Here is a 27,972-nt window from a genome sequence, read left to right as displayed (position 1 = left end):
TTATAAAACCTGCATGTATTCTCATCCCAAAAATATTAGATTTTAAAAGTGGGACTATAACTCACTTTCACAGATTTTTACTTCGTCGGGAAGTAAGACTTGGCCACTGGTTGATTCACGAACCTATAACAATATATACATATATATCAAAGTATGTTCAAAATATATTTACAACACTTTTAATATATTTTGATGTTTTAAGTTTATTAAGTCAGCTGTCCTCGTTAGTAACCTACAACTAGTTGTCCACAGTTAGATGTACAGAAATAAATCGATAAATATTATCTTGAATCAATCCACGACCCAGTGTATACGTATCTCAGTATTGATCACAACTCAAACTATATATATTTTGAAATCAACCTCAACCCTGTATAGCTAACTCCAACATTCACATATAGAGTGTCTATGGTTGTTCCGAAATATATATAGATGTGTCGACATGATAGGTCGAAACATTGTATACGTGTCTATGGTATCTCAAGATTACATAGTATATAATACAAGTTGATTAAGTTATGGTTGGAATAGATTTGTTACCAATTTTCACGTAGCTAAAATGAGAAAAATTATCCAATCTTGTTTTACCCATAACCTCTTCATTTTAAATCCGTTTTGAGTGAATCAAATTGCTATGGTTTCATATTGAACTCTATTTTATGAATCTAAACAAAAAAAGTATAGGTTTCTAGTCGGAAAAATAAGTTACAAGTCGTTTTTGTAAAGGTAGTCATTTCAGTCGAAAGAACGACGTCTAGATGACCATTTTAGAAAACATACTTCCACTTTGAGTTTAACCATAATTTTTGGATATAGTTTCATGTTCATAATAAAAATCATTTTCTCAGAATAACAACTTTTAAATCAAAGTTTATCATAGTTTTTAATTAACTAACCCAAAACAGCCCGCGGTGTTACTACGACGGCGTAAATCCAGTTTTACGGTGTTTTTCGTGTTTCCAGGTTTTAAATCATTAAGTTAGCATATCATATAGATATAGAACATGTGTTTAGTTTATTTTAAAAGTCAAGTTAGAAGGATTAATTTTTGTTTGCGAACAAGTTTAGAATTAACTAAACTATGTTCTAGTGATTACAAGTTTAAACCTTCGAATAAGATAGCTTTATATGTATGAATCAAATGATGTTATGAACATCATTACTACCTTAAGTTCCTTGGATAAACCTACTGGAAAAGAGAAAAATGGATCTAGCTTCAACGGATCCTTGGATGGCTCGAAGTTCTTGAAGCAGAATCATGACACGAAAACAAGTTCAAGTAAGATCATCACTTGAAATAAGATTGTTATAGTTATAGAAATTGAACCAAAGTTTGAATATGATTATTACCTTGTATTAGAATGATAACCTACTGTAAGAAACAAAGATTTCTTGAGGTTGGATGATCACCTTACAAGATTGGAAGTGAGCTAGCAAACTTGAAAGTATTCTTGATTTTATGTAACTAGAACTTGTAGAATATATGAAGAACACTTAGAACTTGAAGATAGAACTTGAGAGAGATCAATTAGATGAAGAAAATTGAAGAATGAAAGTGTTTGTAGGTGTTTTTGGTCGTTGGTGTATGGATTAGATATAAAGGATATGTAATTTTGTTTTCATGTAAATAAGTCATGAATGATTACTCATATTTTTGTAATCTTATGAGATATTTCATGCTAGTTGCCAAATGATGGTTCCCACATGTGTTAGGTGACTCACATGGGCTGCTAAGAGCTGATCATTGGAGTGTATATACCAATAGTACATACATCTAAAAGCTGTGTATTGTACGAGTACGAATACGGGTGCATACGAGTAGAATTGTTGATGAAACTGAACGAGAATGTAATTGTAAGCATTTTTGTTAAGTAGAAGTATTTTGATAAGTGTATTGAAGTCTTTCAAAAGTGTATAAATACATATTAAAACACTACATGTATATACATTTTAACTGAGTCGTTAAGTCATCGTTAGTCGTTACATGTAAGTGTTGTTTTGAAACCTTTAGGTTAACGATCTTGTTAAATGTTGTTAACCCAATGTTTATAATAACAAAAGAGATTTTAAATTATTATATTATCATGATATTATGATGTACGAATATCTCTTAATATGATATATATACATTAAATGTCGTTACAACGATAAACGTTACATATATGTCTCGTTTCAAAATCATTAAGTTAGTAGTCTTGTTTTTACATATGTAGTTCATTGTTAATATAATTAATGATATGTTTACTTATCATAATATCATGTTAACTATATATATAACCATATATATGTCATCATATAGTTTTTTTTACAAGTTTTAACGTTCGTGAATCACCGGTCAACTTGGGTGGTCAATTGTCTATATGAAACCTATTTCAATTAATCAAGTCTTAACAAGTTTGATTGCTTAACATGTTGGAAACATTTAATCATGTAAACATCAATCTCAATTAATATATATAAACATGGAAAAGTTCGGGTCACTACAGTACCTACCCGTTAAATAAATTTCGTCCCGAAATTTTAAGCTGTTGAAGGTGTTGACGAATCTTCTGGAAATAGATGCGGGTATTTCTTCTTCATCTGATCTTCACACTCCCAGGTGAACTCGGGTCCTCTACGAGCATTCCATCGAACCTTAACAATTGGTATCTTGTTTTGCTTAAGTCTTTTAACCTCACGATCCATTATTTCGACGGGTTCTTCGATGAATTGGAGTTTTTCGATGATTTGGATTTCATCTAACGGAATAGTGAGATCTTCTTTAGCAAAACATTTCTTCAAATTCGAGACGTGGAAAGTGTTATGTACAGCCGCGAGTTGTTGAGGTAACTCAAGTCGGTAAGCTACTGGTCCGACACGATCAATAATCTTGAATGGTCCAATATACCTTGGATTTAATTTCCCTCGTTTACCAAATCGAACAACGCCTTTCCAAGGTGAAACTTTAAGCATGACCATCTCTCCAATTTCAAATTCTATATCTTTTCTTTTAATGTCAGCGTAGCTCTTTTGTCGACTTTGGGCGGTTTTCAACCGTTGTTGAATTTGGATGATCTTCTCGGTAGTTTCTTGTATAATCTCCGGACCCGTAATCTGTCTATCCCCCACCTCACTCCAACAAATTGGAGACCTGCACTTTCTACCATAAAGTGCTTCAAACGGCGCCATCTCAATGCTTGAATGGTAGCTGTTGTTGTAGGAAAATTCTGCTAACGGTAGATGTCGATCCCAACTGTTTCCGAAATCAATAACACATGCTCGTAGCATGTCTTCAAGCGTTTGTATCGTCCTTTCGCTCTGCCCATCAGTTTGTGGATGATAGGCAGTACTCATGTCTAGACGAGTTCCTAATGCTTGCTGTAATGTCTGCCAGAATCTTGAAATAAATCTGCCATCCCTATCAGAGATAATAGAGATTGGTATTCCATGTCTGGAGACGACTTCCTTCAAATACAGTCGTGCTAACTTCTCCATCTTGTCATCTTCTCTTATTGGTAGGAAGTGTGATGATTTGGTGAGACGATCAACTATTACCCAAATAGTATCAAAACCACTTGCAGTCCTTGGCAATTTAGTGATGAAATCCATGGTAATGTTTTCCCATTTCCATTCCGGGATTTCGGGTTGTTGAAGTAGACCTGATGGTTTCTGATGCTCAGCTTTGACCTTAGAACACGTCAAACATTCTCCTACGTATTTAGCAACATCGGCTTTCATACCCGGCCACCAAAAATGTTTCTTGAGATCCTTGTACATCTTCCCCGTTCCAGGATGTATTGAGTATCTGGTTTTATGAGCTTCTCTAAGTACCATTTCTCTCATATCTCCAAATTTTGGTACCCAAATCCTTTCAGCCCTATACCGGGTTCCGTCTTCCCGAATATTAAGATGCTTCTCCGATCCTTTGGGTATTTCATCCTTTAAATTTCCCTCTTTTAAAACTCCTTGTTGCGCCTCCTTTATTTGAGTAGTAATGTTATTATGAATCATTATATTCATAGATTTTACTCGAATGGGTTCTCTATCCTTCCTGCTCAAGGCATCGGCTACCACATTTGCCTTCCCCGGGTGGTAACGAATCTCAAAATCGTAATCATTCAATAATTCAATCCACCTACGCTGCCTCATATTCAGTTGTTTCTGATTAAATATGTGTTGAAGACTTTTGTGGTCGGTATATATAATACTTTTGACCCCATATAAGTAGTGCCTCCAAGTCTTTAATGCAAAAACAACCGCGCCTAATTCCAAATCATGCGTCGTATAATTTTGTTCGTGAATCTTCAATTGTCTAGACGCATAAGCAATCACCTTCATTCGTTGCATTAATACACAACCGAGACCTTGCTTTGATGCGTCACAATAAATCACAAAATCATCATTCCCTTCAGGCAATGACAATATAGGTGCCGTAGTTAGCTTTTTCTTCAATAACTGAAACGCTTTCTCTTGTTCATCATTCCATTCAAATTTCTTCCCTTTATGAGTTAATGCAGTCAAGGGTTTTGCTATTCTGGAAAAGTCTTGGATGAACCTTCTGTAGTAACCAGCTAGTCCTAAAAACTGGCGTATGTGTTTCGGAGTTTTCGGGGTTTCCCACTTTTCAACAGTTTCTATCTTTGCCGGATCCACCTTAATACCTTCTTTGTTCACTATGTGACCGAGGAATTGAACTTCTTCCAACCAAAATGCACACTTTGAAAACTTAGCGTACAATTCTTCCTTCCTCAATACTTCTAACACCTTTCTCAAATGTTCACCGTGTTCTTGGTCATTCTTTGAGTAAATAAGTATGTCATCAATGAAAACAATGACAAACTTGTCAAGGTATGGTCCACACACTCGGTTCATAAGGTCCATGAACACAGCTGGTGCATTAGTTAAACCAAACGGCATGACCATAAACTCGTAATGACCGTAACGTGTTCTGAAAGCAGTCTTTGGAATATCATCTTCTTTCACCCGCATTTGATGATACCCGGAACGTAAGTCAATCTTTGAATAAACAGACGAGCCTTGTAGTTGATCAAATAAGTCGTCGATTCTCGGTAGTGGGTAGCGGTTCTTGATGGTAAGTTTGTTCAACTCTCGGTAGTCGATACACAACCTGAATGTACCATCTTTCTTCTTGACAAACAAAACAGGAGCTCCCCACGGTGATGTGCTTGGTCGAATGAAACCACGCTCTAAAAGTTCTTGTAATTGGCTTTGCAGTTCTTTCATCTCGCTGGGTGCGAGTCTGTAAGGAGCACGAGCTATTGGTGCAGCTCCTGGTACAAGATCTATTTGAAATTCAACGGATCGATGTGGGGGTAATCCCGGTAATTCTTTCGGAAATACATCGGGAAATTCTTTTGCAATGGGAACATCATTGATGCTCTTTTCTTCAGTTTGTACTTTCTCGACGTGTGCTAGAACAGCATAGCAACCTTTTCTTATTAGTTTTTGTGCCTTCAAATTACTAATAAGATGTAGCTTCGTGTTGCCCTTTTCTCCGTACACCATTAAGGGTTTTCCTTTTTCTCGTATAATGCGAATTGCATTTTTGTAACAAACGATCTCCGCTTTCACTTCTTTCAACCAGTCCATACCGATTATCACATCAAAACTCCCTAACTCTACTGGTATCAAATCAATCTTAAAGGTTTCGCTAACCAGTTTAATTTCTCGATTCCGACATATATTATCTGCTGAAATTAATTTACCATTTGCTAATTCGAGTAAAAATTTACTATCCAAAGGCGTCAATGGACAACTTAATTTAGCACAAAAATCTCTACTCATATAGCTTCTATCCGCACCCGAATCAAATAAAACGTAAGCAGATTTATTGTCAATAAGAAACGTACCCGTAACAAGCTCCGGGTCTTCCTGTGCCTCTACCGCATTAATATTGAAAACTCTTCCACGGCCTTGTCCATTCGTGTTCTCCTGGTTCGGGCAATTTCTAATAATGTGGCCTGGTTTTCCACATTTATAACAAACTACATTGGCATAACTTGCTCCGACACTACTTGCTCCGCCATTACTTGTTCCGACACCATTTGTTCCTTTCGTTCTATTAACCCCTGGTCCGTAGACCTCACACTTCGCCGCGCTATGACCATTTCTTTTACACTTGTTGCAAAATTTGGTGCAGAACCCCGAGTGATTCTTTTCACACCTTTGGCATAGTTGCTTCTGATTGTTGTTGTTGTTGCGGTTATTATTGTTGTTGGGATGATTGTTGTAGTTGCTGTTGTTGTTGTTGTTGTTGTTGTTGTTGGGCCGTTTGTTGTAGTTGCGATTGATGTTGCGATTGTTGGGATAATTGTTGCGATTATTGTTGTAATTGATGTTGTTGTTGTATTGGTGATTCTTATCACCGTTTTCCTCCCACTTTCTTTTGACTTGCTTCACATTGGCCTCTTCAGCAGTCTGTTCTTTAATTCTTTCTTCAATCTGGTTCACTAGTTTGTGAGCCATTCTACATGCCTGTTGTATGGAGGCGGGCTCGTGTGAACTTATATCTTCTTGGATTCTTTCCGGTAATCCTTTCACAAACGCGTCGATCTTCTCTTCCTCATCTTCGAATGCTCCCGGACACAATAGGCACAATTCTGTGAATCGTCTTTCGTACGTGGTAATATCAAATCCTTGGGTTCGTAACCCTCTAAGTTCTGTCTTGAGCTTATTGACCTCGGTTCTGGGACGGTACTTCTCGTTCATCAAGTGCTTGAATGCTGACCACGGTAGTGCGTACGCATCATCTTGTCCCACTTGCTCTAGATAGGTATTCCACCATGTTAACGCAGAACCTGTGAAGGTATGCGTAGCGTACTTCACTTTGTCCTCTTCAGTACACTTACTTATGGCAAACACCGATTCAACCTTTTCGGTCCACCGTTTCAATCCGATCGGTCCTTCGGTTCCATCAAATTCCAAAGGTTTGCAGGCAGTGAATTCTTTGTAGGTGCATCCTACACGATTTCCTGTACTGCTAGATCCAAGGTTATTGTTGGTATGTAGCGCAGCCTGTACTGCGGCTATGTTTGAAGCTAGAAAAGTACGGAATTCCTCTTCATTCATATTCACGGTGTGTCGAGTAGTCGGTGCCATTTCCTTCAAAATAGTTAAATGGAACAAGTTAATCATACAAAATATTAAGAGTAGTTAATAGTATTTCGTAGCATAATATGAACTCATTTATAAAAGCTTTTTCTTCATATTAGCGTTTTATAAGTTTAAATTCGGGTAGTACCTACCCGGTAAGTTCATACTTAGTAGCTAATATACAATTCAACTACTACAATTCTATATGAAAAACTGATTATAATAATATTTCGCGTTCAAACTTTTATACAATATTTTACAAACTTACAATACCGCTTATTTTACATAAAGCATGAAATATAGCACACAATAACTTTGATACAAGATAGTTGTGAAGACAATTCTAGCTAGTACACAAGTCGTTCAGCAAAGGCAATAAAGACACGTAATTCATACGTCCAGAAACAAGTCATGCATTCTGGTTTTACTAGGACTACTTCCCATCCTTGGTCTTGTGCAACATAACCGTTATGGCCGTTGATAAGACAGCGTGTTGTAACGTCATCAAAGGGACGAGGGTTACGTAATGTCCAACAGTCCCGTAATAATCTAAAAACCTCATTTCTTACCCCAATTACCGACTCCGTCACTTGTGGAAACGTTTTGTTTAATAGTTGTAGCCCGATGTTCTTGTTCTCACTTTTGTGAGAAGCGAACATTACTAATCCGTAAGCATAACATGCTTCTTTATGTTGCATGTTAGCCGCTTTTTCTAAATCACGAAGTCCAATATTCGGATATATTGAGTCAAAATAATTTCTTAACCCGTTGCGTAAAATAGCATTTGGGTTCCCCGTAATATATGCGTCAAAGTAAACACATCGTAACTTATGGGTTTCCCAATGTGATATCCCCCATCTTTCAAACGAAAGTCTCTTATAAACCAAGACATTCTTGGAACGTTCTTCGAATGTCTTACAAACTGATCTCGCCTTAAATAGTTGTGCCGAAGAATTCTGGCCGACTCTAGACAAGATTTCATCAATCATGTCTCCGGGTAGGTCTCTTAAAATATTGGGTTGTCTATCCATTTTGTGTTTTTAAACTGTAAAATAGACAAGAGTTAGATTCATAAAAAAATACTTATTAATACAAGCAATTTTTACATATATCATAAAGCATAAGAACACTATATTACATATATTACACCACACGAATACAACTATCTTATTCCGACTCGCTTGTTTCTTCTTCTTCGGTTTTGGTTCGTTTTGCCAAGTTTCTAGGGATATATGATGTTCCCCTAATACGAGCCGTCGTTGTCCACATTGGTTTAGAAAAACCTGGTGGTTTAGAGGTTCCCGGGTCATTGTTACAACTTAAGGACTTCGGGGGTTGACGATACATATAAAGTTCATCGGGGTTGGAATTAGATTTCTCTATTTTTATGCCCTTTCCCTTATTATTTTCTTTTGCCTTTTTAAATTCAGTTGGGGTAATTTCTATAACATCATCGGAATTCTCGTCGGAATCCGATTCATCAGAGAATTAGTAATCCTCCCAATATTTTGCTTCCTTGGCGGAAACACCATTGACCATGATTAACCTTGGTCGGTTGGTTGAGGATTCTCTTTTACTTAACCGTTTTATTATTTCCCCCACCGATTCTATTTCTTCTTCCGGTTCCGATTCTTCTTCCGGTTCCGATTCTTCTTCCGGTTCCGACTCTTCTTCCGGTTCCTCTTCGGGAACTTGTGAATCAGTCCACGAATCATTCTAATTTACATTTAACTCTTCATTATTATTAGGTGAGTCAATGGGACTTGTTCTAGAGGTAGACATCTATCACATAATATCAAACACGATAAGAGATTAATATATCACATAATATTCATATGTTAAAAATATATAGTTTCCAACAAAAATGTTAAGCAATCATTTTTAAAGAAAACACGGTCGAAGTCCAGACTCACTAATGCATCCTAACAAACTCGATAAGACACACTAATGCAAATTTTCTGGTTCTCTAAGACCAACGCTCTGATACCAACTGAAATGTCCCGTTCTTATTGATTAAAAACGTTCCATATTAATTGATTTCGTTGCGAGGTTTTGACCTCTATATGAGACGTTTTTCAAAGACTGCATTCATTTTTAAACAAACCATAACCTTTATTTCATCAATAAAGGTTTAAAAAGCTTTACGTAGATTATCAAATAATGATAATCTAAAATATCCTGTTTACACATGACCATTACATAATGGTTTACAATACAAATATGTTACAACAAAATAAGTTTCTTGAATGCAGTTTTTACACAATATCATACAAGCATGGACTCCAAATCTTGTCCTTATTTAAGTATGCGACAGCGGAAGCTCTTAATAATCACCTGAGAATAAACATGCTTAAAACGTCAACAAAAATGTTGGTGAGTTATAGGTTTAACCTATATATATCAAATCGTAACAATAGACCACAAGATTTCATATTTCAATACATATCCCATACATAGAGATAAAAATCATTCATATGGTGAACACCTGGTAACCGACAATAACAAATTGCATATATAAGAATATCCCCATCATTCCGGGATACCCTTCGGATATGATATAAATTTCGAAGTACTAAAGCATCCGGTACTTTGGATGGGGTTTGTTAGGCCCAATAGATCTATCTTTAGGATTCGCGTCAATTAGGGTGTCTGTTCCCTAATTCTTAGATTACCAGACTTAATAAAAAGGGGCATATTCGATTTCGATAATTCAACCATAGAATGTAGTTTCACGTACTTGTGTCTATTTTGTAAATCATTTATAAAACCTGCATGTATTCTCATCCCAAAAATATTAGATTTTAAAAGTGGGACTATAACTCACTTTCACAGATTTTTACTTCGTCGGGAAGTAAGACTTGGCCACTGGTTGATTCACGAACCTATAACAATATATACATATATATCAAAGTATGTTCAAAATATATTTACAACACTTTTAATATATTTTGATGTTTTAAGTTTATTAAGTCAGCTGTCCTCGTTAGTAACCTACAACTAGTTGTCCACAGTTAGATGTACAGAAATAAATCGATAAATATTATCTTGAATCAATCCACGACCCAGTGTATACGTATCTCAGTATTGATCACAACTCAAACTATATATATTTTGAAATCAACCTCAACCCTGTATAGCTAACTCCAACATTCACATATAGAGTGTCTATGGTTGTTCCGAAATATATATAGATGTGTCGACATGATAGGTCGAAACATTGTATACGTGTCTATGGTATCTCAAGATTACATAGTATATAATACAAGTTGATTAAGTTATGGTTGGAATAGATTTGTTACCAATTTTCACGTAGCTAAAATGAGAAAAATTATCCAATCTTGTTTTACCCATAACCTCTTCATTTTAAATCCGTTTTGAGTGAATCAAATTGCTATGGTTTCATATTGAACTCTATTTTATGAATCTAAACAAAAAAAGTATAGGTTTCTAGTCGGAAAAATAAGTTACAAGTCGTTTTTGTAAAGGTAGTCATTTCAGTCGAAAGAACGACGTCTAGATGACCATTTTAGAAAACATACTTCCACTTTGAGTTTAACCATAATTTTTGGATATAGTTTCATGTTCATAATAAAAATCATTTTCTCAGAATAACAACTTTTAAATCAAAGTTTATCATAGTTTTTAATTAACTAACCCAAAACAGCCCGCGGTGTTACTACGACGGCGTAAATCCGGTTTTACGGTGTTTTTCGTGTTTCCAGGTTTTAAATCATTAAGTTAGCATATCATATAGATATAGAACATGTGTTTAGTTTATTTTAAAAGTCAAGTTAGAAGGATTAATTTTTGTTTGCGAACAAGTTTAGAATTAACTAAACTATGTTCTAGTGATTACAAGTTTAAACCTTCGAATAAGATAGCTTTATATGTATGAATCAAATGATGTTATGAACATCATTACTACCTTAAGTTCCTTGGATAAACCTACTGGAAAAGAGAAAAATGGATCTAGCTTCAACGGATCCTTGGATGGCTCGAAGTTCTTGAAGCAGAATCATGACACGAAAACAAGTTCAAGTAAGATCATCACTTGAAATAAGATTGTTATAGTTATAGAAATTGAACCAAAGTTTGAATATGATTATTACCTTGTATTAGAATGATAACCTACTGTAAGAAACAAAGATTTCTTGAGGTTGGATGATCACCTTACAAGATTGGAAGTGAGCTAGCAAACTTGAAAGTATTCTTGATTTTATGTAACTAGAACTTGTAGAATATATGAAGAACACTTAGAACTTGAAGATAGAACTTGAGAGAGATCAATTAGATGAAGAAAATTGAAGAATGAAAGTGTTTGTAGGTGTTTTTGGTCGTTGGTGTATGGATTAGATATAAAGGATATGTAATTTTGTTTTCATGTAAATAAGTCATGAATGATTACTCATATTTTTGTAATCTTATGAGATATTTCATGCTAGTTGCCAAATGATGGTTCCCACATGTGTTAGGTGACTCACATGGGCTGCTAAGAGCTGATCATTGGAGTGTATATACCAATAGTACATACATCTAAAAGCTGTGTATTGTACGAGTACGAATACGGGTGCATACGAGTAGAATTGTTGATGAAACTGAACGAGAATGTAATTGTAAGCATTTTTGTTAAGTAGAAGTATTTTGATAAGTGTATTGAAGTCTTTCAAAAGTGTATAAATACATATTAAAACACTACATGTATATACATTTTAACTGAGTCGTTAAGTCATCGTTAGTCGTTACATGTAAGTGTTGTTTTGAAACCTTTAGGTTAACGATCTTGTTAAATGTTGTTAACCCAATGTTTATAATAACAAAAGAGATTTTAAATTATTATATTATCATGATATTATGATGTACGAATATCTCTTAATATGATATATATACATTAAATGTCGTTACAACGATAAACGTTACATATATGTCTCGTTTCAAAATCATTAAGTTAGTAGTCTTGTTTTTACATATGTAGTTCATTGTTAATATAATTAATGATATGTTTACTTATCATAATATCATGTTAACTATATATATAACCATATATATGTCATCATATAGTTTTTTTTACAAGTTTTAACGTTCGTGAATCACCGGTCAACTTGGGTGGTCAATTGTCTATATGAAACCTATTTCAATTAATCAAGTCTTAACAAGTTTGATTGCTTAACATGTTGGAAACATTTAATCATGTAAACATCAATCTCAATTAATATATATAAACATGGAAAAGTTCGGGTCACTACACTATGAAGTTCACCTTAGTAGCACAAAAGAGTATTCCACGAAAGAATTGAACGGAAGGACGTGACCGAGATCTCAACTTAGAGATAGAACGTATGATCAGACATTGCCTAACAGACAATAGTATATAGTATTATATTGATAGTAATGGTTCACTAAAGTATTTCCATTTTCGGAAGGTTACTATTTATGAAAAGTTTCCACTTATAGTAATTTTCCAATTTTAGAAAGTTCGGGTTAATCTTTAGCAAGACGTTGTATAACTTTACTCAAACTTCGTTGCTATCAAATAATTCAGGAATGACCAGATCTAACCGGGGGCCCAGGACTCTTGACCAGAATCTAAGTCATGGCATTCGAGATCCACAAGCTTATCCATAAATGACAACCTAGACATCATTCACTTACGACCGTGAGTAGCGATGAAGTTCACATGAATTGTACATTATCTTTGATTAACCTTCACTTTAGGTTTATATGTTATTATATATGTTATATTATATTTATTAATGTATTAACAATTTGATTATCTTATATTATATACTATAAGTTATTATTATTAAATTAGTATAGTTATAAAATAAGTATTTATTAATAATGTATTGTTATTAACTTACATTATAAGCATTATACTTTATTATATAGTATACTTAGTTATTAACCGTAAGTTATAATAATAATATTAATTTAGTATATGTAATATACTTATGTTAATCGAAAATCATACTAATATATGTTAATTCGAATATTAATTCATTAAATATTATATTTATAATTTTTATAAACTTAGTTAATTATAAAATTCAGTAGGATATTTTATAAAAATAATTTTATCAAGTTTTTGTATTTATTTCCCACTTTTTTATATATATACTCGGTTTATATTAATCAAATTTAATTAGGTAATAAATATTAAATCGACCTAAATAAATAATTTTATATTTTTTACAGGTTCTATATTATGTAAAAATGTTATAAAAATTATTAAATCAAATTTTATATCAAAATATTATTTATTTAATGTTTTCTAATTATTTAACCATTGTAATCGGCCTATAATTAAATAAATAGGAAAAATAATTTAAAATTAATTTTTATATTTTTTTAAAGTATCTAGTGATGCTACTAATCATATAAAAATTTTATAAACATATTTAATACACGTTTGTATTTATTTTTTATTTTCTTTATTATTTCTCTCGGTTTAGAATAATGCAAAAGTAAATTCTTTTTAAATACTAATCTTCCCATTTATTTAATTTTTATAATTTTTGCTTGTTTATAAAAGTATAATAATCTCAAAAAAAATTATAATTATTTTTATTACTATTTAATATTTTATTACGAATTTTATATTTTTTTTATGTTTAAATACTACATAATTCGTATTTAATTATAAATAATATTCCATAAATTATCAAAATTATTTTTATACATCATAATACTTATAATACTAATTATAACATGTAAAAATAATTTATATATATTAAATTTGAATTTTTAAAGAATATACAAAAAAATAAAAGCAATTCGATAAAAAATATAGAAAATACCTCAAGTACTTTTCCAAGTTTGTGAGAGAGTTTTTTCAAAGATTTGATACAAGTTTTTATGAAATGGAAGTGGGTATTTATAGGAAAAAAATGGTTGGTGAAAAGAAAAAATATAAATAAAATAAAGGTGCCAATTTTGACAAAAAATAAAAACATGTTAAAAATGTTTTTAATAAGTTTTTGTTTTTGAAAATATTTAGTCAAAATTCATGGGCTTATTATTTAATTTATACAAAAAAATCTCTCTTTTATAAGCTAAATATATATATATAATAATTAAAATAACTTATCATTTAATTATTGATTATGTTTCATATAGTTTTAAATATAATACGCATTAATATTAATATTAACTAAAGTTATTTTATATAATTAGTGTAAACTTTAGTTAACAAAAAGTGTCGACTAAAAATAAATATTTGATCAATGTCAAATTTAATTATATATTACGTATGGATAACAACCCTATAGTCAAATTAGTCAATTCAGGTATGGAAATATGAGGGTTGTTATAGTACCTACCCGTTAAAAGAAATTTCGTCCCGAAATTTAGTTGTTGCCATTAATCGGTGTTGTTCGTACATAGACGAGGATATTTACGTTTTATTTGGTTTTCACGTTCCCAGGTATGCTCGGGGCCTTGCGTGAATTCCAACGGATAGAATATTGTTCTGTTTCAAGAATTAAAATCATACAAACCATAATTTCTACAAGTTCTTCTACGAAGTGCATTTTATTATTAATACGGAGATCATTCAAAATGATGATTTTATATAAGTCATTTCAGTAAATTGGATATATAAAATGTGTTATGAATAATATCGAGCTCATTTAAACCTTGAGCATTTACCACCACACTAGGGTAGACAAAATAGAGAGGAGTTCATGAAAATCATAGTCATGAAATTTGATAGAGATTGTCATTCTTTACAACAAAAATGATGAATGTGAGTTGAAAATATTGTTTTATCAATATTGGGTAATATGGATAAAACGATTCGATTATAGGAAGAGTATAAATGAAGTTATCTTAAAAGTTTGAAATAAGGAAATATCAGTTTGCCTTAACTTTTGACATAATTAAAGGTGATTTCCGGAATTCAAGGGATTTAAAGGAAATCTTTATAATATGTATAAGATTTGATTCTCCGGTAATTAAGAAAATTAAAATTGCCTTGATTGTTGTGTCTAGAATTTTGCTATAAATTAGCTTCTTCTGTTTCATTATCTTCACCACTTCTATACTTTCTTTCTCGATTCATACTTCCAAAGATTGTGAAAATGCTCCATTCAGTTCTTATCCTGGATATTTTTCTGACTATCGTTTCTGTCATTCTTCTTTTTCACTTACCCCCAGAGGAATCTGTTTACTTCTACAATTACCTTGGGGTTATAGTGTTTTTAATTATCCCGTGTCTTTATGTTGCTATACGCATTGATATACACGGTTTGTAATTTCCGTGTTGTTATCGGGCTTTATATTTTCCCTTATATGTCGGAGCTCTATGCTCTTGTTTTTCCTTCCCGACTTCAAGTCAAGCGAATAATGGTCTAGAATTCGTAGGTATGGAGTTTTGAATGATCATAATATACAAAGCAGAAGGAAAGGTAATAGCACCATTTGATTTGTCAAATTACTAGAATTACTAAGGATAGAACTATCAAGAATATATGTTCTTGATATGTTCAGAGGTTAAGTAGAATGTAAAAGTCATGTAACATGGCAAATATTAATTATAAAGTCTATGAATCATCATCTTCCATTAAAAATTTAGCATGACTTACTGTAATATAATCACGTTGGCCTGACGTCATTATATTATACTAACTCATGCTTCAATTCCCAACACTACCTCAAATCATTCAAAATTTAAACTTGTATGTTATAGAAATATAGAAACTAAAACAGTTTCCTTTATTATGTAACACAGATAGTGCGAAGTGATAAATAATTTCGGACAAGAATAGTTATGAAGGTATCTTCAGAAATATAGAGGATATTTATAACGAAAGATACGATGATATCTTAGAATTTTCTAAGATCCAATGATAATGAGGAAAATTCTTCTGTAAGGATTTAGAATGCGTAAGGAGATCTTTTGTGGTTTTCATCAGAATTCGAATCATCTAGATTCTTTGATTACAGATTTAGTCCTTGTGATTTGTCCATGGTCTCCTTCATGGTTAGCTCAATCCATTTTTCTGTTCTAAATCTGAGCTTTTTCAATATGTCATTCTTTATCATCAAACTTTTGGCCATTAAGGCCACCTATAGCTTTTGCTGCTTCGTCAGCATTCTCAAGGTTAACGAATCTGAATCATTGATTATCAATCTGAGGTGTTTTCAAGAATTTTGAATTTGAAGTGTTTAAGCGTAGGATGTAACCATCAATGGTTCTAATTTTGGTGGTTTGACGTGATAATTCATCACAAAATACGAATGAATATATATATATGAATTTAGTAATCTTTACGAAGATAACACCTGCTAAAGCTTTACTTGGATTCTGATATGTCAAAATTAGAATATGTAATTGAATTTGTACGAAATTGGTTGTTCTTTAGTGAACGGATACATATATCTTGTGAACGTAAGTAGTATAGTTACTGATTATTGAATCAGAATTGAAGAATGTACAATGCAACATATTAATGTGAGATATAAATATTTCTCGGGTATTACCTACCCGTTAAAATATTTTCACAATTAACAGTTTGTACAAAATAACTTTAATTACAATCTTTATGGAGATATACGTTCATATATGTATTCTTCAAATATAATATAGATTTAATGAGTTAATATAATATTAAAATCATTTGATTTGCGGTTGGAACAAGAATAAATAATCTTCAAAACTTGAGAGATTACATAATTGTGACGATCGCTCCAAATCCATATGGAAAATACGTCATTCATTGATTTCATTGCGGGGTATTTGACCTCTATGATACGTTTTGTAAACATTGCATTCTTTTGAAAAGGCACACCATAAATGAATATTTAAATCAAAGGTTTTCGACATCTGATGATTTCTACATATAGACAATCACCGTAAATAATAGTTTACAATAGTACTTCCGTTGACAATGCAGTCAAAATAAGATACATGGTGATGATTTGGTGAATGCAACATTTCCTTGAAAAAAAAATGCCATGTACGACTCCATGCACATAGCTTGTCTAACATATAAGCAAACAGTGGAAGACTTCTAGGAAACCTGAGAATAAACATGCTAACAAGTGTCAACACAAAGGTTGGTGAGTTCATAGTTTTATTGTTTCGTATAATATGTATGTAAAGGTGGATCACAAGATTTCAGTTGTTTCATCCCGAAACGTTTATCAAAATATTCTACAAGATGGAGCACCCTGGTAACTAAACTTTAACGTTATAATAAGTACCCCTGTTTTAACATACATGCAACCAACATGTATAATACACGCAAACCAACGTGTACTAAACTCAAATAGCATACGTCTGTTTTATGGTTCAGGCTAGGGTTTCTATACCTGGAACAGACGGGGATGTCAAGCCCTATGGATCCATATACAACTACTCGCGCCCACCAGTTCTTATAACTGGCAGTTACTAGTTACCAAAGCTATGGGATTTTTGGTTCAAACTCGGTGTAGAATTTAGTATGTACTTGTATCCATTGCGTTTAAAATAAAGTGCATGTATTCTCAGCCCAAAAATATAGATTGCAAAAGCAATTAAAAAGGGAGCATATGAAACTCACCTCAGCAGCATATAAAGTCGTTCACCAAAATGTGACTGAAACTCGGATTACCAAATAACCGTAGATCTCAACCTAGAGAACATATGTTGGTCAATAAATGTCTATCAAGCTAGGTCTGGTTGTAGTGACCCGAACTTTTCCATGTTTATATATATATTAAATGAAATTGTTATTTACATGATTAATTGTTTCCAACATGTTAAGCAATAAAACTTGTTAAGACTTGATTAATTGAAATAGTTTTCATATAGACAATTGACCACCCAAGTTGACCGGTGATTCACGAACGTTAAAACTTGTAAAAACTATATGATGACATATATATGGATATATATATAGTTAACATGATATTATGATAAGTAAACATATCATTAAGTATATTAACAATGAACTACATATGTAAAAACAAGACTACTAACTTAATGATTTTGAAACGAGACATATATGTAACGATTATCGTTGTAACGACATTTAATGTATATATATATATATATATCATATTAAGAGATATTTATACATCATAATATCATGATAATATAATAATTTAAAATCTCATTTGATATTATAAACATTGGGTTAACAACACTTAACAAGATCGTTAACCTAAAGGTTTCAAAACAACACTTACATGTAACGACTAACGATGACTTAACGACTCAGTTAAAATGAATATACATGTAGTGTTTTAATATGTATTCATACACTTTTGAAAGACTTCAAGACACTTATCAAAATACTTCTACTTAACAAAAATGCTTACAATTACATCCTCGTTCAGTTTCATCAACAATTCTACTCGTATGCACCCGTATTCATACTCGTACAATACACAGCTTTTAGATGTATGTACTATTGGTATATATACTCCAATGATCAGCTCTTAGCAGCCCATGTGAGTCACCTAACACATGTGGGAACCATCATTTGGCAACTAGCATGAAATATCTCATAAAATTACAAAAATATGAGTAATCATTCATGACTTATTTACATGAAAACAAAATTACATATGCTTTATATCTAATCCATACACCAACGACCAAAAACACCTACAAACACTTTCATTCTTCAATTTTCTTCATCTAATTGATCTCTCTCAAGTTCTATCTTCAAGTTCTAAGTGTTCTTCATAAATTCCAAAAGTTCTAGTTTTATAAAATCAAGAATACTTCCAAGATTGCAAGTTTACTTCCAAGTTTTCTAAATCCATTCCAAGTAATCATCCAAGATCAAGAAACTTTTTTTACTTACAGTAGGTTATCTTTCTAATACAAGGTAATAATCATATTCAAACTTTAATTCAATTTCTATAACTATAACAATCTTATTTCGAGTGGAAATCTTACTTGAAATTATTTTCGTGTCATGATTCTGCTTCAAGAACTTTCAAGCCATCCAAGGATCCTTTGAAGCTAGATACATTTTTCTCATTTCCAGTAGGTTTATCCAAGGAACTTGAGGTAGTAATGATGTTCATAACATCATTCGATTCATACATAAAAAGCTATCTTATTCAACGTTATAAACTTGTAATCACTAGAACATAGTTTAGTTAATTCTAAACTTGTTCGCAAATAAAGTTAATCCTTCTAAATATACTTTTAAAATCAACTAAACACATGTTCTATATCTATATGATATGCTAACTTAATGATTTAAAACCCGGAAACACGATAAACACCATAAAACTGGATATACGCCGTCGTAGTAAAACCGGGGGCTGTTTTGGTTGGGATAATTAAAAGCTAAGAAGAACTTTGATTTAAAAGCTATACTTCTGGAAAAATGAGTTTTCTTATGAACATGAAACTATATCCAAAAATCATGGTTAAACTCAAAGTGAAAGTATCTTTTTCAAAATGGTCATCAAGATGTCGTTCTTTCGACGAAAATGACTACCTCTTTCAAAAAAGACTTGTAACTTGTATTTCCAACTATAAACTTATACTTTTTCTGTTTAGATTCATAAAGTTAAGTTCAATACGAAACCGTGGTCACTGGAATCACTCAAAACGGATTAGAAACGAAGAAATGGCGAGTAAAACAAGATTGATAAAAACTACTCATTTTACCTACGTGAAAGTTAGTAATAAATCTATTCCAACCATAATCTATTCAACTTATATTATATATTATGTAATCTTGAGATACCATAAACACGTATACAATGTTTCGATCTATCATGTCGACCCATCTATATATATATATATATATATATATATATATATATATATATATATATATATATATATATATATATATATATATATATATATATATATATATTGCGGAACAACCATAGACACTCTATATGTGAATGTTGGAGTTAGCTATACAGGGTTGAGGTTGATTCCAAAATATATATATAGTTTGAGTTGTGATCAATACTGAGATATGTATACACTGGGTCGTGGATTGATTCAAGATAATATTTATCGATTTATTTCTGTACATCTAACTGTGGACAACTAGTTGTAGGTTACTAACAAGGACAGCTGACTTAATAAACTTAAAACATCAAAATGTATTAAAAGTTTTGTAAATATATTTTGAACATACTTTGATATATATATGTATATATTGTTATAGGTTTGTGAATCAACCAGTGGCCAAGTCTTTCTTCCCGACGAAGTAAAAATCTGTGAAAGTGAGTTATAGTCCCACTTTTAAAATCTAATATTTTTGGGATGAGAATACATGCAGGCTTTATAAATGATTTACAAAATAGACACAAGTACGTGAAACTACATTCTATGGTTGAATTATCGAAATCAAATATGCCCCTTTTTATTAAGTCTGGTAATCTAAGAATTAGGGAACATACACCCTAATTGACGCGAATCCTAAAGATAGATCTATTGGGCCCAACAAGCCCCATCCAAAGTACCGGATGCTTTAGTACTTTGAAATTTATATCATATCCGAAGGGTGTCCCGGAATGATGGGGATATTCTTATATATGCATCTTGTTAATGTCAGTTAACAGGTGTTCACCATATGAATGATTTTTATCTCTATGTATGGGATGTGTATTGAAATATGAAATCTTGTGGTCTATTATTATGATTTGATAATATATAGGTTAAACCTATAACTCACCAACATTTTTGTTGACGTTTTAAGTATGTTTATTCTCAGGTGATTATTAAGAGCTTCCGCTGTCGCATACTTAAATAAGGACGAGATTTGGAGTCCATGTTTGTATGATATTGTGTAAAAACTGCATTCAAGAAACTGATTTCGATGTAACATATTTGTATTGTAAACCATTATGTAATGGTCGTGTGTAAACAGGATATTTTAGATTATCATTATTTGATAATCTACGTAAAGCTTTTTAAACCTTTATTTATGAAATAAAGGTTATGGTTTGTTTTAAAAATGAATGCAGTCTTTGAAAAAATGTCTCATATAGAGGTCAAAACCTCGCAACGAAATCAATTAATATGGAACTTTTTTAATCAATAAGAACGGGACATTTCAGTTGGTATCCGAGCGTTGGTCTTAGAGAACCAGAATTTTGCATTAGTGTGTCTTATCGAGTTTGTTAGGATGCATTAGTGAGTCTGGACTTCGACCGTGTTTACTTGAAAAATGATTGCTTAACAAATTTTGTTGGAAACTATATATTTTTAACATGTGAATATTATGTGATATATTAATCTCTTAACGCGTTTGATATTATGTGATAGATGTCTACCTCTAGAACAAGTCCCATTGACTCACCTAATAATAATGACGAGTCAAATGTAAATTGAAATGATTCGTGGACTGATTCACAAGTTCCCGAAGAGGAACCGGAAGAAGAGTCGGAACCGGAAGAAGAATCGGAACCGGAAGAAGAATCGGATGTAGTGACCCGAACTTTTCCATGTTTATATATATTAATTGAGATTGATATTTACATGATTAAATGTTTCCAACATGTTAAGCAATCAAACTTGTTAAGACTTGATTAATTGAAATATGTTTCATATAGACAATTGACCACCCAAGTTGACCGGTGATTCACGAACGTTAAAATTTATAAAAACTATATGATGACATATATATGGATATATATATATAGTTAACATGATACTATGATAAGTAAACATATCATTAAGTATATTAACAATGAACTACATATGTAAAAACAAGGCTACTAACTTAATGATTTTTAAACGAGACATATATGTAACGATTATCGTTGTAAAGACATTTAATATATATATATATATATATATATATATATATATCATATTAAGAGATATTCATACATGATAATATCATGATAATATAATAATTTAAAATCTCATTTGATATTATAAACATTGGGTTAACAACATTTAACAAGATCGTTAACCTAAAGGTTTCAAAACAACACTTACATGTAACGACTAACGATGACTTAACGACTCAGTTAAAATGTATATACATGTAGTGTTTTAATATGTATTTATACACTTTTGAAAGACTTCAATACACTTATCAAAATACTTCTACTTAACAAAAATGATTACAATTACATCCTCGTTCAGTTTCATCAACAATTCTACTCGTATGCACCCGTATTCGTACTCGTGCAATACACAGCTTTTAGATGTATGTACTATTAGTATATACACTCCAATGATCAGCTCTTAGCAGCCCATGTGAGTCACCTAACACATGTGGGAACCATCATTTGGCAACTAGCATGAAATATCTCATAAAATTACAAAAATATGAGTAATCATTCATGACTTATTTACATGAAAACAAAATTATATATGCTTTATATCTAATCCATACACCAACGACCAAAAACACCTACAAACACTTTCATTCTTCAATTTTCTTCATCTAATTGATCTCTCTCAAGTTCTATCTTCAAGTTCTAAGTGTTCTTCATAAATTCCAAAAGTTCTAGTTTCATAAAATCAAGAATACTTCCAAGATTGCTAGCTCACTTCCAATCTTGTAAGGTGATCATCCAACCTCAAGAAATCTTTGTTTCTTACAGTAGGTTATCATTCTAATACAAGGTAATAATCATATTCAAACTTTGGTTCAATTTCTATAACTATAACAATCTTATTTCAAGTGATGATCTTACTTGAACTTGTTTTCGTGTCATGATTTTGCTTCAAGAACTTCGAGCCATCCAAGGATTCATTGAAGCTAGATCCATTTTTCTCTTTTCCAGTAGGTTTATCCAAGGAACTTAAGGTAGTAATGATGTTCATAACATCATTCGATTCATACATATAAAGCTATCTTATTCGAAGGTTTAAACTTGTAATCACTAGAACATAGTTTAGTTAATTCTAAACTTGTTCGCAAACAAAAGTTAATCCTTCTAACTTGACTTTTAAAATCAACTAAACACATGTTCTATATCTATATGATATGCTAACTTAATGGTTTAAAACCTGGAAACACGAAAAACACCGTAAAACCGGATTTACGCCGTCGTAGTAACACCGCGGGCTGTTTTGGGTTAGTTAATTAAAAACTATGATAAACTTTGATTTAAAAGTTGATATTCTGAGAAAATTATTTTTATTATGAACATGAAACTATATCCAAAAATTATGGTTAAACTCAAAGTGGAAGTATGTTTTCTAAAATGGTCATCTAGACGTCGTTCTTTCGACTGAAATGACTACCTTTACAAAAACGACTTGTAACTTATTTTTACGACTATAAACCTATACTTTTTATGTTTAGATTCATAAAATAGAGTTCAATATGAAACCATAGCAATTTGATTCACTCAAAACGGATTTAAAATGAAGAAGTTATGAGTAAAACAAGATTGGATAATTTTTCTCATTTTAGCTACGTGAAAATTGGTAACAAATCTATTCCAACCATAACTTAATCAACTTGTATTGTATATTATGTAATCTTGAGATACCATAGACACGTATACAATGTTTCGACCTATCATGTTGACACATCTATATATATTTCGGAACAACCATAGACACTCTATATGTGAATGTTGGAGTTAGCTATACAGGGTTGAGGTTGATTCCAAAATATATATAGTTTGAGTTGTGATCAATACTGAGATACGTATACACTGGGTCGTGGATTGATTCAAGATAATATTTATCGATTTATTTCTGTACATCTAACTGTGGACAACTAGTTGTAGGTTACTAACGAGGACAGCTGACTTAATAAACTTAAAACATCAAAATATATTAAAAGTGTTGTAAATATATTTTGAACATACTTTAATATACATGTATATATTGTTATAGGTTCGTGAATCAACAGTGGCCAAGTCTTACTTCTCGACGAAGTAAAAATCTATGAAAGTGAGTTATAGTCCCACTTTTAAAATCTAATATTTTTGGGATGAGAATACATGCAGGTTTTATAAATGATTTACAAAATAGACACAAGTACGTGAAACTACATTCTATGGTTGAATTATCGAAATCGAATATGCCCCTTTTTATTAAGTCTGGTAATCTAAGAATTAGGGAACAGACACCCTAATTGACGCGAATCCTAAAGATAGATCTATCGGGCCCAACAAGCCCCATCCAAAGTAACGGATGCTTTAGTACTTCGAAATTTATATCATATCCGAAGAGTGTCCCGGAATGATGGGGATATTCTTATATATGCATCTTGTTAATGTCGGTTACCAGGTGTTCACCATATGAATGATTTTTATCTCTATGTATGGGATGTGTATTGAAATATGAAATCTTGTGGCCTATTGTTACGATTTGATATATATAGGTTAAACATATAACTCACCAACATTTTTGTTGACGTTTTAAGCATGTTTATTCTCAGGTGATTATTAAGAGCTTCCGCTGTCGCATACTTAAATAAGGACGAGATTTGGAGTCCATGCTTGTATGATATTGTGTAAAAACTACATTCAAGAAACTTATTTTGTTGTAACATATTTGTATTGTAAACCATTATGTAATGGTCGTGTGTAAACAGGATATTTTAGATTATCATTATTTGATAATCTACGTAAAGCTTTTTAAACCTTTATTGATGAAATAAAGGTTATGGTTTGTTTTAAAATGAATGCAGTCTTTGAAAAACGTCTCATATAGAGGTCAAAACCTCGCAACGAAATCAATTAATATGGAACGTTTTTAATCAATAAGAACAGGACATTTCAGTTGGTATCAGAGCGTTGGTCTTAGAGAACCAGAATTTTGCATTAGTGTGTCTTATCGAGTTTGTTAGGATGCATTAGTGAGTCTGGACTTCGACCGTGTTTACTTGAAAAATGATTGCTTAACAAATTTTGTTGGAAACTATATATTTTTAACATGTGAATATTATGTGATATATTAATCTCTTAACGCGTTTGATATTATGTGATAGATGTCTACCTCTAGAACAAGTCCCATTGACTCACCTAATAATAATGAAGAGTCAAATGTAAATTGGAATGATTCGTGGACTGATTCACAAGTTCCCGAAGAGGAACCGGAAGAAGAGTCGGAACCGGAAGAAGAATCGGAACCGGAAGAAGAATCGGAACCGGATGAAGAAATAGAACTGGTGGGGGAAATAATAAAATGGTTAAGTAAAAGAAAATCCTCAACCAACCGACCAAGGTTAATTATGGTCAATGGTGTTTCCTCCAAGGAAGCAAAATATTGGGAGGATTACCAATTCTCCGATGAATCGGATTCCGACGAGAATTCCGATGATGTTATAGAAATTACCCCAACTGAATTTAAAAAGGCAAAAGAAAATAATAAGGGAAAGGGCATAAAAATAGAGAAATCTAATTCCAACCCCGATGAACTTTATATGTATCGTCAACCCCCGAAGTCCTTAAGTTGTAACAATGACCCGGGAACCTCTAAACCATCAGGTTTTTCTAAACCAATGTGGATAACGACGGCTCGTATTAGGGGAACATCATATATCCCTAGAAACTTGGCAAAACGAACCAAAACCGAAGAAGAAGAAACAAGCGAGTCAGAATAAGATAGTTGTATTCATGTGGTGTAATATATGTAATATAGTGTGCTTATGCTTTATGATATATGTAAAAATTGCTTGTATTAATAAGTATTTTTTTTATGAATCTAACTCTTGTCTATTTTACAGTATAAAAACACAAAATGGATAGACAACCCAATATTTTAAGAGACCTACCCGGAGACATGATTGATGAAATCTTGTCTAGAGTCGGTCAGAATTCTTCGGCACAACTATTTAAGGCGAGATCAGTTTGTAAGACATTCGAAGAACGTTCCAAGAATGCCTTGGTTTATAAAAGGCTTTCGTTCGAAAGATGGGGGATATCACATTGGGAAATCCATAAGTTACGATGTGTTTACTTTGACGCATATATTGCGGGGAACCCAAATGCTATTTTACGCAATGGGTTAAGAAATTATTTTGACTCAATATATCCGAATATTGGACTTCGTGATTTAGAAAAAGCGGCTAACATGCAACATAAAGAAGCATGTTATGCTTATGGATTAGTAATGTTCGCTTCTCACCAAAGTGAGAACAAGAACATCGGCCTACAACTATTAAACAAAACGTTTCCACAAGTGACGGAGTCAGTAATTGGGGTAAGAAATGAGGTTTTTAGATTGTTACGGGACTGTTGGACATTACGTAACCCTCGTCCCTTTGACGACGTTACAACACGATGTCTTATCAACGACCATAACGGTTATGTTCCACAAGACCAAGGATGGGAAGTAATCCTAGTAAAACCAGAATGCATGACTTGTTTCTGGACGTATGAATTACATGTCTTTATTGCCTTTGCTGAACGACTTGTGTACTAGCTAGAATTATCTTCACAACCATCTTGTATCAAATTTATTGTGTGCTATATTTCATGCTATATGTAAAATAAGCGGTATTGTAAGTTTGTAAAATATTGTGTAAAAGTTTGAACGCGAAATATTATTATAATCAGTTTTTTGTAGTAGTTGAATTGTATATTAGCTACTAAGTATGAACTTAACGGGTAGGTACTACCCGAATTTAAACTTATAAAACGCTAATATGAAGAAAAAGCTTTTATAAATGAGTTCATATTATGCTACGAAATACTATTAACTACTCTTAATATTCTGTATGATTAACTTGTTCCTTTTGACTATTTTGAAGGAAATGGCACCGACTACTCGACACACCGTGAATATGAATGAAGAGGAATTCCGTACTTTTCTAGCTTCAAACATAGCCGCAGTACAGGCTGCGCTACATACCAACAATAACCTTGGATCTAGCAGTACAGGAAATCGTGTAGGATGCACCTACAAAGAATTCACTGCCTGCAAACCTTTGGAATTTGATGGAACCGAAGGACCGATCGGATTGAAACGGTGGACCGAGAAGGTCGAATCGGTGTTTGCCATAAGTAAGTGTACTGAAGAGGACAAAGTAAAGTACGCTACGCATACCTTCACAGGTTCTGCGTTAACATGGTGGAATACCTATCTAGAACAAGTGGGACAAGACGATGCGTACGCACTACCGTGGTCAGCATTCAAGCACTTGATGAACGAGAAGTACCGTCCCAGAACCGAGGTCAATAAGCTCAAGACAGAACTTAGAGGGTTACGAACCCAAGGATTTGATATTACCACGTACGAAAGACGATTCACAGAATTGTGCCTATTGTGTTCGGGAGCATTCGAAGATAAGGAAGAGAAGATCGACGCGTTTGTGAAAGGATTACCGGAAAGAATCCAAAAAGATATAAGTTCACACGAGCCCGCCTCCATACAACAGGCATGTAGAATGGCTCACAAACTAGTGAACCAGATTGAAGAAAGAATTAAAGAACAGACTGCTGAAGAGGCTAATGTGAAGCAAGTCAAAAGAAAGTGGGAGGAAAACGGTGATAAGAATCACCAATACAACAACAACAGCAATTACAACAATAATCGCAACAATTATCCCAACAATCGCAACATCAATTGCAACTACAACAAACGGCCCAACAACAACAACAACAACAACAACAGCAACTACAACAATCATCCCAACAACGATAATAACCGCAACAACAACAACAACAATCAGAAGCAGCTATGCCAAAGGTGTGAAAAGTATCACTCGGGGTTCTGCACCAAATTTTGCAACAAGTGTAAAAGAAATGGTCATAGTGCGGCGAAGTGTGAGGTCTAAGGACCAGGGGTTAATAGAACGAAAGGAACAAATGGTGTCGGAACGAGTAATGGCGGAGCAAGTAGTGTCGGAGCAAGTTATGCCAATGTAGTTTGTTATAAATGTGGAAAACCGGGCCACATTATTAGAAATTGCCCGAACCAGGAGAACACGAATGGACAAGGCCGCGGAAGAGTTTTCAATATTAATGCGGCAGAGGCACAGGAAGACCCGGAGCTTG

The sequence above is a fragment of the Rutidosis leptorrhynchoides genome, chromosome 3 (genome assembly GCF_046630445.1).
Source record: "Rutidosis leptorrhynchoides isolate AG116_Rl617_1_P2 chromosome 3, CSIRO_AGI_Rlap_v1, whole genome shotgun sequence".
In the NCBI taxonomy this organism is placed as follows: domain Eukaryota; kingdom Viridiplantae; phylum Streptophyta; class Magnoliopsida; order Asterales; family Asteraceae; genus Rutidosis; species Rutidosis leptorrhynchoides.
The sequence above is the reverse complement of the archived record's forward strand: the minus strand, read 5'-3'. Positions refer to the sequence as shown.